Genomic DNA, 14,534 nt, shown 5'->3' with positions numbered 1-14,534 from the left:
TCCATAACCATGTAGCAACAAGGTTTGATGTTTTTGCCCACTGAACTCTGTGCATCCTCACTCGGTCAGTCCAGTCAGCTGCTTCTTTAGAAATCAGCCAATCACATCGACACAACATGTTATCTTTCATACGTGTTATTAAAGTTGATTCTCATCTGGCATAGATCTCCCATTTTGTTTCAGGTTACCCATTGTTATTCCTCAAAGTTTTTAACCACTACACACACAACATTTCTGTTACTTTGTCTCATCAGCACACCAAATTCCTCCTTTTTTTTTTTACGCCTAGCAAGATTAAATAAACTGTGACCATCGATCCACTTCCCACCCAATTCCTGTCCAAAAAATTACTCAATTCCTGTCCAGCATGACTTCACAAAAATACCAGAAAGGGCAAACATGAACTGGCTAGTGCATGCTGCAGGAGTAAAGGTAGTAATGGTAATAGAAATTGACCTAAAAAAACTGATTAGTTTATTATCTTTGCCCAGAAACATGTAAGCAATACAAGTGGATCAATACAAACAATATTACACTGTCAAGTGTGAATACCGATCATCCTGTGGCCATTGCTTGGTTCGCTCTCATTCTAGATCAACACTTTTGGATATGTTCTGGGAAAATACTAATCTATATTCTGCTCATCTTTCCTTAATATCATCAATCTCCACTTAAGACAGTCAACCTATTTAAGAGGGACATATGACATGCTAATTTAGTTGTACTGTGTCATTTTATACATGAGATTTTGGCAACAGATAACTTGAGCGTGACTGGAAATTATTTGATAAAATTACAATTACCTCCGTGCCACCCCCACAAAAATTTTAGCTAGCACACAAATGTGCACAGAAGATGTTATGATTTAAGCCTGCTGATTCTTGCACTGTACTGAATGTGTCATTAGGAGGGAAAAATGGCTTAAAGTCACGATGCCAGCAGCTTAGGGAAACCAAAGTTTTTCTTTGGAAGGAAACACGATTTTTATCTGGCAGTAATGACAAAACAACATTTTATGAGCATTATGGTGCTTAGAAAAAGCAGGAGTGTGGGCGGATTTTAGTCATGGATATACTCAGATAAATGAGCTTATAATTACTAAATTATAGGTGTATACCAGTGCACCTGGTATTTTGATATTTGTCAAGATGCTATCAATGCTCAGTAATTTCTTCCAGTGGTTAATTTATTTATGATTCACGTAGAGTACATTGACTCCGGTTATGAAAGGGGCAGGATTATTTGTCGCATCCAAATGTATTTATTTTTATCCTGTTCTGGAGCTTGAACATCCTAGATCATCATATTTGACACACAAATAAAAATGTTTACTTTAATATTTACTCACATTCAGACAAGTTATTTTACTTATTATAGTAGAGAATCTATGTAGAATGCTTGCTCACAGGATGCAGAGATTTTCTATAAGATGCATGAAGCACACATACTTATCTTTAAAATCAGGAGCTTTGTTTACAGAGTCGCACACGCAGGCATGAGTTTTTGCATATGAAGGGACAAAGGTAGTCTTTTTTTTGCCACTGTGAAGGTTGCAGCATTCTTGGGAGGGCACATATGCCAATGCCGACAAGTGACACTGATCCGTCGGAAGGCTAAATTTATGCAAGACTGATAGGGGCAGGTGCTTTTAGCTGGGACAGTGGCACAGGGTGGTCAGAAAGAAGCAGACCTGATTTCAGTCCAGGCAGAGATCGAGGGCAAACACACAACCCAAATAGGGGTTTCTTTTCAAAGCCAGCTGGTCTGGCTTTAATTCATGCAGGACATCGAACTTAAACTAATTCTCTCTCTTTTTTTTTGTAATTATATTTTTTACTATCTTTTTTGTTGTTTAGGTTTTTTAAGAGGTTTTCTCTCCTTTTTATTTTTAAACATTTGGGCCTCAGCTGGTTCTGCAGGGTGTAACTTCCTGGGGAAGCAGAGAAAAGGCACGGGTGAGTTTTCACAGAACAACCTATTCCTTCCCTTTCCTCCCCCCCCCATCTTGTCCGAATGTCATTCTGTCAGTGGAAAAGCCTGTACCCTCCAGGATGTTAGGCCATACATGGCAGACCGGTTCAAAACATGTGTAACCGATTAAGCTGTGATTTTGATATTGGTTCAACTCTGTTCAAAAAGTTCTATAATTTCTTAAGATGTTTTTCTTTCATTTTATTCCAAAACTAAAGTAGATTTTATCTCACCAGACTGACAGAGAAGAATAACAGTTGGTTTCAACTAAGGTGGAAACAGTAATTTGGAGAAAGCTTCACTTATGAACTTTAAGCTACTTTCATATGTAGTTTGTTTCGCAAATGACCACACAAAACAGAAATCTCCAATCTTTTTCTTTTTTTTTTTTGTTTTTTTTTGTTTTGTGCCAAATATATTTTTTGCATGAGACTTTGAAAAGTTAGTGAGAGGAACAAAAACATTAATTCACTTAGAGTTTTGTCAGCTTTAAAACAGTTTCATTCTCCTTATTTCACCAAACCAAACCAATTTTGCCAAATCATACAAGTAGAACTCGCAGTATATTACTGTCTCATTTGCTTTTCTCGTGGAGAACCACTAATTCCCCAAAATTTAGAACCTCAGAAACTTTGACCCAGTTTACGGGAACTGCTTAGCCCTCACATATTAGCTTTACCGGCTCTGAATTCCCTGGCTTTGATGGTCACCAGAGTTGAGGAAACCCGTTGTTTTCTTTCTCTGTAGGGTGGTGTATGCTCTCACACTGTTGCCTTTTTGCCTTTGAAAGTCACCTCATCCTGTCAGCTCGCTTTCAAGCTCTGCAATTGGTTTAATTCTTGTTTTTAGTTGTTGATGTAGCGAGATGGAAACTTGAGCCAGGCTGCCGATTTATTTTTACTGGTAGCGGACGGGTGATATAAAGTGTGCATCCGATTATTATTAGTTGATATGCTCACCAAATGTAGTTCAGTTAAATTCCTAAAGAAATTTGATGTTATATCTGTTTTCTACTCACACTAATTTAATTGCAAGAAAGTGAATGTGTGAATAGTTGTTTAGTTTGCTGTTTCAGTTGATTATGTTATAGATGAAGTTAATGCAGACTCTTTGTGGTTACAATGTTTTCGCCATTGGAAAAAGTGTATTTCATTTAATTCAGTCAGTCATTCAATTTTAAACAAATTACAACTGTACCATGACCTATTGCACATATGGGAGTAGTTTTGATAGCAGTGGCATGGAAAGCATGGTGTTATGATGCTTTAATGGCTTACAGAAACGGTGAGTAATTTTGCTCACATTATGCCTTTTTTTTATTTGCTCTTCCCTTTGTTATTTAACTCTGGGAGATTTCCAGCAGCGTTATGTCCTCCTGTATGATAACTCCTTTTCCTTCTAGCCCCGCTGAGCGGTGCTGAGGGCCAGAAAACAGTATGATGCTCCGCTGCCGCGATGCGTTGCTTGTGTGCTGGGGCCGCCTGGATCTACAAAACACAAGCGCTGGAGCTAGGCGGCTCTTTTGATCTGCGGCTAATCTCAACTGCCTGCTTCCCCTCTGATCATGTATGAATAAGAATGAGTCGAGGGTGATCCTGAAGGCACAAAGAGCTTTAGACGGTGCCGCTCGTCTGCCAAGCTCCACCATGTAGCACAAGCCGGAGCCCGTGGCCGCTATAGGCCCCACAATCGCACACATGAGCTGAGGATTCCTCATTTAGACACATTTATTCCTCTGCGCTCCCTTTTCTTCACTGCGAGATGTTATCGGGTGCTTGTTAGGAGTGTGGGAGAAATTGCGTATCCACACCAAATGATCTTTAATTGTCCGTAGAATTGGCAGAGGTCAACAGCTGCAGGAAGAACATATGCCAAGTCATTGTGAGTAAAGGATTTTGAAACAGTGAGAACTAGAAACCTTTCTGTGGCACAGAGGAATAATAAAAGGAGGAGAGACACTCCATGAATCGTGAAAAATGAATACTTAAACAAGTTGTCTCCTTTTCATGCCTGTGTTCTAGTTTGCAGGACAAATTTTTGAAAAGTTTCTCAAAGTGATAAATCTGATGTTTTTAAGTTTATTTGTAGTGCCATGAATGTTACCTGCGTCATTTTTACAAACAGGAAAGTTCTCACTAGAGAGCCTTACTGCTTGCTATGCCAGGCAGATTTCTGAACACTGTTGTCCATTGTGAAAATGTTACTCAGTGCACAACTTCTACCTAATTACTAGCTTAATGTGGCCAGAATGTTTCTTTGGTTCAATAGACTGAGTTTTATAGGACAACATAACATACACATATACTGAAATCTGTTAAAAAATCTGAAGTAGTGCATATATGCCTAGCGCAAGGTAGCAGTTTTAGGTGTGGTTAAAACAGACTACATTTAATAGTTACTAGGAAATAATATCACAAAACTGCCAGTTCTGCCGTTTTAGCAACAAGAGTCTAACCCTGAATTTACACTGCCTGCGTCTCCGCTCTGCCACAGAACAGACTCTGCAGCAAATGTGCACCTACTATAGCCAATGGGAGCATTTACACTGCGTCTGCATGGCAGCGTTGTGCGCATCGCCTCTGCATTGCCAACCATCAAAATTAGAACCAATCCTGTTTTTGATGGACACAGAAGCAAGTGCAGAGTCAATCTTCAAAGATCACACCACTCCAACAGAAAAAGCTGAGGTAGATGCTGGGTAAATCCGCAGTTGCAGTGCTCTTGTCCGGAGCTAGCCAAAGATATAATTGAGGTTGTGTCCTCCATGCTAGCAGGGGCCCCCAAGAGCACTTTACTCTAATCCCATACGTTCACATTTGTAGTTGTGTTGATCAAAAAACAGACTGTCCCCTAGTGATGGGTTATTTTTGTTCTTACCAATTAAACTCTTACCAGTTAAACTGAAACGTACACTGGGTTAGTTTGAACCATTTCAACAAAGTGTCGAAATGCGAACGTTCAGCCGAGTAAACTTAGATCTTGGCATTTACGTGTTATATTATGACTGACCAACGTTAAAAACGAGACACTCTGAAACTCCCACTGTCCCAAATTACATCAATCATATGCAGTCAGTGTGAGAGCATATCCAATCCTCAGAAGGCAAACCCATACAATAAATAACCCTAAATTCTCTCTGCCAAATGTTGTACTTGGTAAAGAATGCAATGGAAACCAATGTTTCTTGGACATTTGTCAATAGATAAGGAACTACATTATTGATAAAGTCTCAAAGCACAATGTGAACAAGAGTGAGGGACAATGAACATCGTCAGTGACTAGTGTGTGTGTGACTTTGAAACAAACTTCAATAGGATAACTATGCATCTTAACTCATCGTCTATCTGTGCAAATATAATCTCGCTCCCATTTCTGTACTCCCTACACTTTGACGAGCAGTTTTTTTTACACACCGTCAGGAAATACTAGTGGGCACTCCTTGAACTGAGACCAAAAAAACAAAAGGAATGCCAGCATCTCTCCTTGCTAAGCACAATTAGAGAAAGGGCAGCAAGAACAATGAAATAACTGTGCCTGCTCCGGAGCGGCTCATACCGAATTATTTCCCAACCATTCAAAGCGGAGGAAAAATCATTAACAGAAAGTAAGTTTTTTTTTTCCCTCTCAAAGCAATCTAGAGGAGACAAAAAGAGTGCTTAGCCCTTGATATGTGCAGACTGAAAGCATGACAGAAGATTTAGGAACAGAAAGAGAGGTTAGAGAAACAACAGTGTCAGGGATTAGAATGAAAACATTTCAAGTAAATTAAAATGAAAATAATTAGAATGCAGTACGAAGGATAATTTCAACAAGTATTTAATCTCTATTTAAAATGACCTTTATTTTGAGAGATGATAATTCTACTAAATTGCATTGCTAAAAAGCTATTGATGCCTGGTTTAAGTTACTGATTTATTTTTGCATGAGGGATACCTCCAAGTTAACACCAAACTGAGATATTTCATTATGTTAGAGAAGGGAGCAGACCTCCCCTACAGGCTGCACACTTAACTGCAGTGTGAGTGTGTATTTAATCTGCAGCAGATGGTTCAGCGAATGCACCTGTCATACAGTAGGCACATTAATGCCATATATATGAAATTAAAGAGCCTTGATTAGAAACCAAATCAATATGTAGTCACTCTGCAGGTGTTTAATGAAACATGAATTCCAACCTTTTTTTTTATTTTGTTCAGTTTTCTTCAAAATATCCAGATGTTAAGTGTTTATTTTATTGAAATCATTAAGATTTCAATAAAATTAAGAAGATTAAGAGGAAAATGTCCTACTATTTGAGTCAAGTAAGAATGATGTTTTGGTGTGTGAATGTACAAACACGCATTCATATGACGGTGTGAAAAAAAAAAAAAGCGAGGAAGCAACAGGCCTGACCAACAGTTTACCCGGCAGAGCTTCATCTGAGGCTGTCTGCATGGTCACAGGACCAAAGAGCTGTTCTGATGTTGTAACTGGAGCCCCGGGCGCAACAAAAGCAGAGCTTGTTGTTGAGCTTGTGATTCATCCATAATGCAGAAAAGGTGTACAGACAGAACACTGTTTGTTAAATACAACACATGCAAATCCCACGTGACACAGCTTGGAGAGAGCTTACCTTGTGGCCATTGCAGTTTAGGAGTCCTCCTGACCTTGTTGTTAGTGTGTTCAAGTTTATACTTGAACTCTTTACAGGATCTGTCATCATTTGGTTTTACGACGTTTGGCGTGGCTGTCTATGGTTCTGCTGACAAATATCAAAATAGAAAAAAAAAAATACTTTTGGGGTGACTTGTTTTAGGGGTTCTTTTTTTTTTGCATAATCTAAATAAGAAACACCTAAAATTATCTAAATGGGTTGTTTTTAAGTTAAAGTTGTAATATATATTCATCTTGGAGTAATGCAGTTAGTTGTTTGTGTCTGTTTGGAAAGTAAGCATGGACTATATTTAAGATAAGTTAAGGTTTTGATGCCATTGAGATTTTTTGATATGCTGTTCCTTTGATTAGGTCCTTTTAATGAGAAGCCAGAGAAACTGCAAGAGTAACCAGAGGTTTCCCAGACCTTCAGGAGCTTTAGATCCTGCAGAGCCGAACCTCTTTTTCTCATGTTGTTGTGCACTGGTGGTCACCTGGCTGAATGAAGGCAACAACTACAGTTTTCTATTGCTTATAACGAAAACAATTTACATATTTTGGAAATGTTTAAATCATGGGCAGTCCTGGAGCGCTGGCTATCTCACTTATTATGATGTTATGTTACTGTTTTAAAACCGTACCTGGTAGCAGATGTGCAACGTGTAATGCAGCTCACTTCAGGTTGGCTACAGGAACAGAAAGCACAACTAAATGACCACCTAAAATTAGCTAATTTCTTCCCCAATGTTACTGTATAAAGAGCAGAAAGGCAAAACGGTGTAATATTCTATGTAATTATCACCCCAGGACTGCGACTAAAATTAGCCAGAATTTATTGTACATTTTTAATAAAGTCTTTTTTTTTAATCAAGAATGCATGTTATGCATTTTTGTTTGTGACAGTATTAAAATCATGGTGTTTTTTGCTAAAGGTTATCATGCTGTGAAAGTATGACATGCCTTCAGCTTTCTATGAAAATAGATAACAATCGGTTATTGTTATTTGTCCTGGAGTCATGGTAACAATTATGTCTAATTGTTTACCAAAAAAAAATTACTTACTTTCATAATACACATTTGGTTAGGTAAATTATCATGTGGTTAAAAACCCCCCAACAAATTAACAAACAACATAGCTATATTGCTTCTTTGTTTTAAAAGAAAAATTGATATAGAACATTAAATTCATAGTTTATTTAGATATAAATCCCACATTCATAGAAAAAAATATCTTTAGCTTTTTTTTTTTTAATAGGAAGAAAAAAGAAAATCATTTGATCACAAATGTTGTTGTTTCTTACATTTTATATTAGAAAGTGATTAGCTCCATGACTTGAGTGAATCAAAATACATTTTTATCACATTTACTCCTCTAATTATAATTTACAGTGGTAGAATTTCTAGCAGCACAATTACTGGTGATGTTAACCTCTGAGTTTTCTTATCAATCTTATTAATAAGGAGCTTGAAATCGTATTAAATGCAAGGCTTTGCAAGCTAACAAAATTAGAAAAAGCAGAGAAAAGGAATTCTCTCTCCTCTGCAAAGTGTGACGTGACTCCTAAAGTGGGGATATCTCTCCAGATGTTTGGGTTGAGCATGTCCTGAATATGTATGCTAAATTTAACAGGATGGGTAAAAGACAATTCAATTAAAAAGTGTTTCATCCCTGCACAAAATCAAGAACTACATAATTAAATTGAAAATACTAAAGCAAAAAATGATACATTTTCATAAAACTCAAGAATAAAATTTTAGGAGTAACAATTTGTTTTACACATGCTTTTACACTGAATAATATGCAGACGCTTGACTGTAAAAATATTATCAGACACCGATATCTTCTAAAAGCAAGAAAGAAAGCATGCAACAAAATTCAAACCCATGTGCAAAAGGGAAATCTATAGCTTCTCAGCAGAGCCTGTGAGTTAAAATGGCCTGCAGGTCTTTTTGTCCCCACCGAGAAGGCTTTGGTCGTCACGTCATGTAGCATCAATCTACTGTCAAAACACCAAACGTCTCCAAAATTCATTAGGGAAACGAGCGCAGGAAACAGCGACTGAAACCTGTAAATACCAAGTGAAGCTGGGAGCATCCTCAGACATATCCGACATACAACAAATACTCCGCTCGTCTCCCAGAGCCTCTGTAATAGCCGGCTAATTCTCAGGAGCGGCGAGGCAGAGTGCTTGACAACATCATCGACTGTGACAGGCAGATTGTATTTTCACGTGAGCGTGATCGACAACAGATTGCACTGAGCCTGGGCTGTTCTTGTTTGCCCTGGAAATGTGTTTGTGTTTATCTTTTGCTTGAAGAGAGGCATTCCTTTCCCTCTCTCCTCCTCCCTCTCTCCCTGTTTCTCTGTTACCAAAAACACGCATTTTTAGATGAACCACTCCGCGCGTTTGCGTGTGTGTGTGTGTGTGTGTGTGTGTCAGAGCATCTGTGTGTGACACAGGCTGTAAAGTGATTGCCAGGAGAGGCTTAAGAAACAATTCAAGCAAGATCAATATCAGCAAACCGCACTTATGTGTTTGACTTAACATCCAGTTGCAGTTTCCCCTGTTCTCTTTACATGCCAAACCTCACAGTAAACTACATTTAGCTGATGGCCTGAGGAGTGCGTGTACATGCTGTGACATATTGTAATTGCATAATTGTGTTGGCAAACTGTAAAACAAATTTTATTTTCCCCCCATCGGGCTTTTGATGCGACTGTCAAACCCACACTTGAACACACTCTCACACTCCCTCCTCTGTATGTTAAGCGCAGCCTTATAGGAGTAGGAGGGAAGGATGATCTGGGCCAAGAAAGTTTCAGGTGAAAAAAAAAAAAAAAAAACTATTAAAAATAGTTTGACATAGTATACAAAATTCACAGGGATAATTCAGAACTTTGTCGGCAAGGTTTTGTTAGCACATTATAAGGAATCAATATCTCACTTGGAGTAGATGCCTCTCTAATTGTGGTCATTTCATATGAATCCTGATTATATGGAGATTGAGGCAAAAGCCACCACAGAGTTGGAGAGGGGCCAGGACCAGTGCAAACTTCTTAAAACAGCTCTTGAACCAGCTTCAATCTTAAAAACGTCGTGGAGGTTTATGCAAATGCTTTCTCATTAACCTGTAAACTACTGTTATGTTTGAATTGTTTACTGACATGGGAAATGGAGCCGGGAGTCTGTATGCTATCACTGATCCCTTTTTATGAAACACTTACTAGCAACTGAACAAATAAAGTTTTCCCCCAAACCCATGAGAGTAACTATTTGACTGAAAGGCAACATAGTATAAAGATCAATAAAATATCTCTGAGTTAATCTGCTATTTCATCTTGATCCCGCACTGCTTTACTTTTCTAACAGACTGTTACATTAATCAGAAATGTTTTGAATGTCCCCTTTTAGTACGTGTTTCACAAAGGAAATCAAACTTCATTTCTAATGTAAATAATCATTGGCTTATCTGTAAATAACTGCTCAATGCAAATCAAATGTGAGAACGGATCAAATTTTTCAGAAAAAAAGCATTTGCATAAACCACAATGACATGTTTGAGACTTGACTTGATCCTGGACAATAAATATTTAATTGGTTTTGGCTCCTTTTGGGCAGGCTGGTAACTTCTAACTAATCTTGATGTGTGCTGTATGAAGACGTCATACAGCAGGATTGATTTTAAGTGCTTATAACTATTTAGCAGAATCTCACTTAAAAAAATAAATAAATAAATTGAACTATCCCTTTAATCCACAACTGTTTGTATTCACATATGTGTCACAAGTTTTACAGATATCTCAGCTCAATAGCAAATGTAATACATACTGAAATACACAGTACGATAAGATTTTGATTTGGTCATGGATCTACAGTGTTCTTGAATTTTAAATATGCAGTGGGTCTTCCCTGCTTTGCATTAAGAGTAAGAGCACTGATAAAGCTGGATGTATGCCTTCATTGTAGTTTTACAGTTATGCGCCCCTATATGAATATGCATGAGCTAACGATCACATTGTTTTAATGATTTTACACCATTCAAATGTATTCAATCCATAGGCTCCAATTTATTCAGACGCCTGCATGTGGTCATTATACATACACGCACACATATATATTTCAAGGGAGAAAGATTTTAAAGTATATTCACAGATTCGCTGGAAGGTTCATACTTCCTCTCGTCGTGTCTCTGCACTTTGTTTCTCTCTCCAGGTGCCGTTAAATGACAACCTCGAGCATTGCGGTGCAGAAAGGACCCCTCCAATGAGCTGCTGGCAGACAGCGTAGAGAGCAAGGGGGACGCAAGACAGAAGACGAAGGAACGCTGAATGTGGTATAACCAAAAAAAAAAAAAAAACACCTATGAACGTTGATGTATCCCTTATCGTGTCTAGTCGAAACAGAGGTCTGAAGGGGGAGAAAAAGTGTCTGCGGAGGTTGTGAAAACTGTGTACTCATTGTTTCCCTTGCTATTGATATCTGACATGTTCACATTATGAACTCAGGGTGTCTAACAGACTACTCCTTATTGATTATCATAGAGGACCAGGGTCCAGAGGAAATGCTATTAAAGATTAAAGGGTCATGTGATGTGAAGGTGGCACACAGAGTTATCAGACACCAGAAGGTTCAGTTACATGCTGTAATGTCCATCCGTCAAACAGATTAGCCGGCTTGATTTATTTATTAACCCTTGCTCCCCACATTTCCTAACTTGACTAACTAGGTGGCAAGATTGCAGCCTACAGTCCACAGAAAGGCAAAGAGGGACTCACATTTTGTGCATTAGGCTCATGGGGAAGGACTTACCTGTTTGGTGTAGATTTCAGAGTGTGAATTGATACAGCAAAATACAATACTAAACTCAAGCAAAACCAGGGTGTCACAGATATATTTTACAGGCGACATTACACACTGAACCAACCAGCAACCATAAATATAGTGGATATTCATATTATAAACATGTGTGTGGGGGTCACCATAAAAACTTGTAGTCTGTTTATGGTCATCTCCAGTTGTCAGGAGGTGGGCAAAGAATACGCCTTGTAATATATTATTGCTGAACACTGCAGCAGACAATCAATGATGAAGGCTAAACTCAGCCTTGGATCAGCTCTAGTTCAACATCTATACCTAGACTGGACAACGCGACACTGAATAATTCTATACCGGACAGACAGTGTTTGTTTTTGGCATTATGACAACCTAAAATCAAGACACATGAGAAACACAGCACAATGCATGTTTTTGTCAAACATCACCAGAAACTTTAACTGTATTGTGTCATGATGTATGTTATTTATTTTATTTTTTTTAATGCAGTTTGGATGTGTAAAGCCTCTACGTGGCAACAAACAAAAATTGACATTCTCACCCAAAAATATGGTCAAAATGTATTATTGTTTCCTCACATATACAACCGCCACTGAATGAGAATAATGAAACTATTATTATAATAAATCTAGGTATTTAACAAATTCTATTGTACATATTTCTGGACAAAGCCACTGCACTGTCTGTCTTATCTCCAGTGGCGAACTTACTGCTCTAATTGACACTAATAGAGTGGATGTTTGGTAATCATTTGGCTGGGTGGTTCAAGAGCTGGTATTCTCCACGATGCTTACTCACTGCCTGTGAGGGCTTATCTGCATGAAATAGCTAGGACTTGGATAGATGGAAAGAAAATCTGAGAATGTAGACGGTCTTTCTATATCCAAAGAGAATCATTTCCCTTAAGACATACCAAAGGATTTGACTTTTCTGTGTTAAACAGTAAATCATTTAGTTCATAACTTTACTTTTCTTATGAAGTCCCAGAAAGAAATGTTTTTGTTTTTTTTCCCCTGCACTAACAAAACCAGCTGTTGGCAAATATTGTCTTTGGGTAGATTTTCATCAGCATTTTAGGGTTCAAGTTATGTAAGTTTGCCGATAAAGTTGTCAAATTTCAATTTTTGAAATGTACATGCTCAAAAATTCTAACATTTATTGAGATTAATATACTCATCTTGTTTGTTCAGGCATTATAACTGTTGCCTAACTAGTAAAATCTGATGGTATTATTGAATTGCTATAAGCTTCTAAAACCTATTCTTAAGAGAAGAGATGTGCATGTTTTATCGGAAAACCAATGGATAAGATAGGCAACAACTATTTCCAGGTTGAGGTTGGTTGGATTACAATTTTGACTTCAGAATTAGCGCCATCACTAAACTATCTGGATACCCAATTAAATTCTTGTTTCAACACAGAGCCTATCTAAAGCATTACTGAACATTGCATTTATAAAAAAACACACTTGATTAAAGTTTCTGGTGATTTTCGTGGGTAAGGTTTAATACCCTCCGAAACTTATTTTTACAGTGCATAATAAATGAGAATTTGACTAAACTGACGTCTGCGTACAAATAAAACATAGGAAGGATGTATCATAAAAACTATAAACTTACTTCAGATGGATCTATTGATATAATTAATGAGTATTACTGGATTTACAAAGTAATGCAGTAATGTAAACAATTGTTTGATTTTAAATAACGGCTAATATAATTAAAAACATACTTTTATAGTATTCTTTTAATTTAATAGGCATATACAAGTCCAGAAACCTTTTTTTTTTTCGCTGTTTAACAAATCATGGTTGATTTCCAATGAAAGGAGTAAAAAACTAAGTTTCCCACAATGAGCACTACAACTTCGGCGGCTTTTTAAAAATAGACTGCAGACGCTCTCTCTGTTGGTTCATTAGTTAAACTAGACATCAGCCCATCATCTTCCTCTAGTGGTCCTCTCGGAGCAGTTAATTGTGTGTCCACTCTATCGGGACTTCCGTGATAATAAAGTATTAAGAAACCATGCCTCGTTCATTAAAGTAGAGTGGGGAAATGTGAGACCGCCCCCTTTCAGGAGTCAAAAAAAAAAAAAAGGAGAAGGGGGGGAAAATGATTATTGCTTCTCGCACAGGGTGGGAGAGTAGAAAGGTTTCAGGCAAACATTCGGTCTGGATTTGAGGGAAAGACAGAAACAGCGCTCTCAGCACCAGTGTCAGGCTCCCAGACATCCCGCACTTCACCGGCACCTCCCTCCACCTCTAACACCGAGTCCCGCTCCTCTCACCGGCACCTCTTGGAGGGAACAGCCGAAGCGTCCTCACCGCCTCCAGAGAAGATACTGTCCGATCACAGAGAGGGTGGGGGGGAGACGCACACACAGAGCACAGAGTAAGAGTGTGAGAGAGAGAGATAGAGAGAGAGAGAGAGAGAGAGAGAGCGCGAGCGAGCGAGCGAGAGAGAGAGAGAGAGTAGTTTGGTTTGATATTATACAGACTCCTACCACGTACTGTACGTTACTTTTTTTTCTTTCCCGGCGCCGTCTTCTGCTAAGTTGCGCTCCTGGATTTTAAGTGCGTCTCAGCGAACTCCGTCCCCCCCCATCAGGCAGCGGCTTCACTGTTCCTGTCAAACAGCCGGGCCAAACAACCGGCGGACCCGCTTGTTGTTTCTTTCTCCTCACCCCGAAGAAGATTTCATACCAAACAAAAGTAAGTACCCGCCGCGTTAACACTTGGCACCCAAGAAGTGCAGCGTCATTTACATCTAGATATCTTTATTTCTAAGGGGAAAGTTAGCGGCTCTATTTTGACGCGCGCAGCTCGTCAACAAAGTGCATTAACTGCGCGTATCGATTGGTTGTGACCTCCGCCGGTGTCAACTCTGTACTACCGTTACAAGGTGACATCAAATAGCTGGTTATGTTCTATTAGAAAGAGGCCAAATGAGTTTCATGTCATTGTTAATGTTACTGTTGTGGTGACCTTGTGCAGCTTTGTAGAGTCCACATGCACAAAACCACATAAAGTGAAATGAAGCGCGTTCCTAAAAATATTATATACAACTATATAATATAGATAACAGATTCTATAGTCTA

The 14,534-nt window shown here is 38.5% G+C and overlaps 1 protein-coding gene across 14 annotated transcripts in view; it reads left to right on the top strand.

The window, feature by feature from the left end:
- Positions 1–1,688: 1,688 nt before the first annotated feature.
- The window catches only part of mef2cb (myocyte enhancer factor 2cb), an 83,694-nt gene continuing 70,848 nt past the window's right edge, over positions 1,689–14,534 (top strand). For 3 of the 14 annotated variants that reach the window (XM_016676786.1, XM_016676784.1, XM_016676773.1), the window contains exon 1: positions 13,845–14,148. The gene's annotated coding sequence lies outside the window, so the exon portion shown is untranslated. Of the gene's footprint in view, positions 1,956–10,817; positions 10,939–13,571; positions 13,798–13,844; positions 14,149–14,534 lie in introns of those variants that run through there. The other 11 variants (XM_016676780.1, XM_007562469.2, XM_016676775.1 and 8 more) reach the window with 8 other exon arrangements.

Source organism: Poecilia formosa, unplaced genomic scaffold (genome assembly GCF_000485575.1).
Source record: "Poecilia formosa unplaced genomic scaffold, Poecilia_formosa-5.1.2 Scaffold5, whole genome shotgun sequence".
NCBI lineage: Eukaryota > Metazoa > Chordata > Actinopteri > Cyprinodontiformes > Poeciliidae > Poecilia > Poecilia formosa.
Note: the sequence above shows the minus strand (reverse complement) of the source record. Positions and strands in the feature narration are given on the sequence as shown.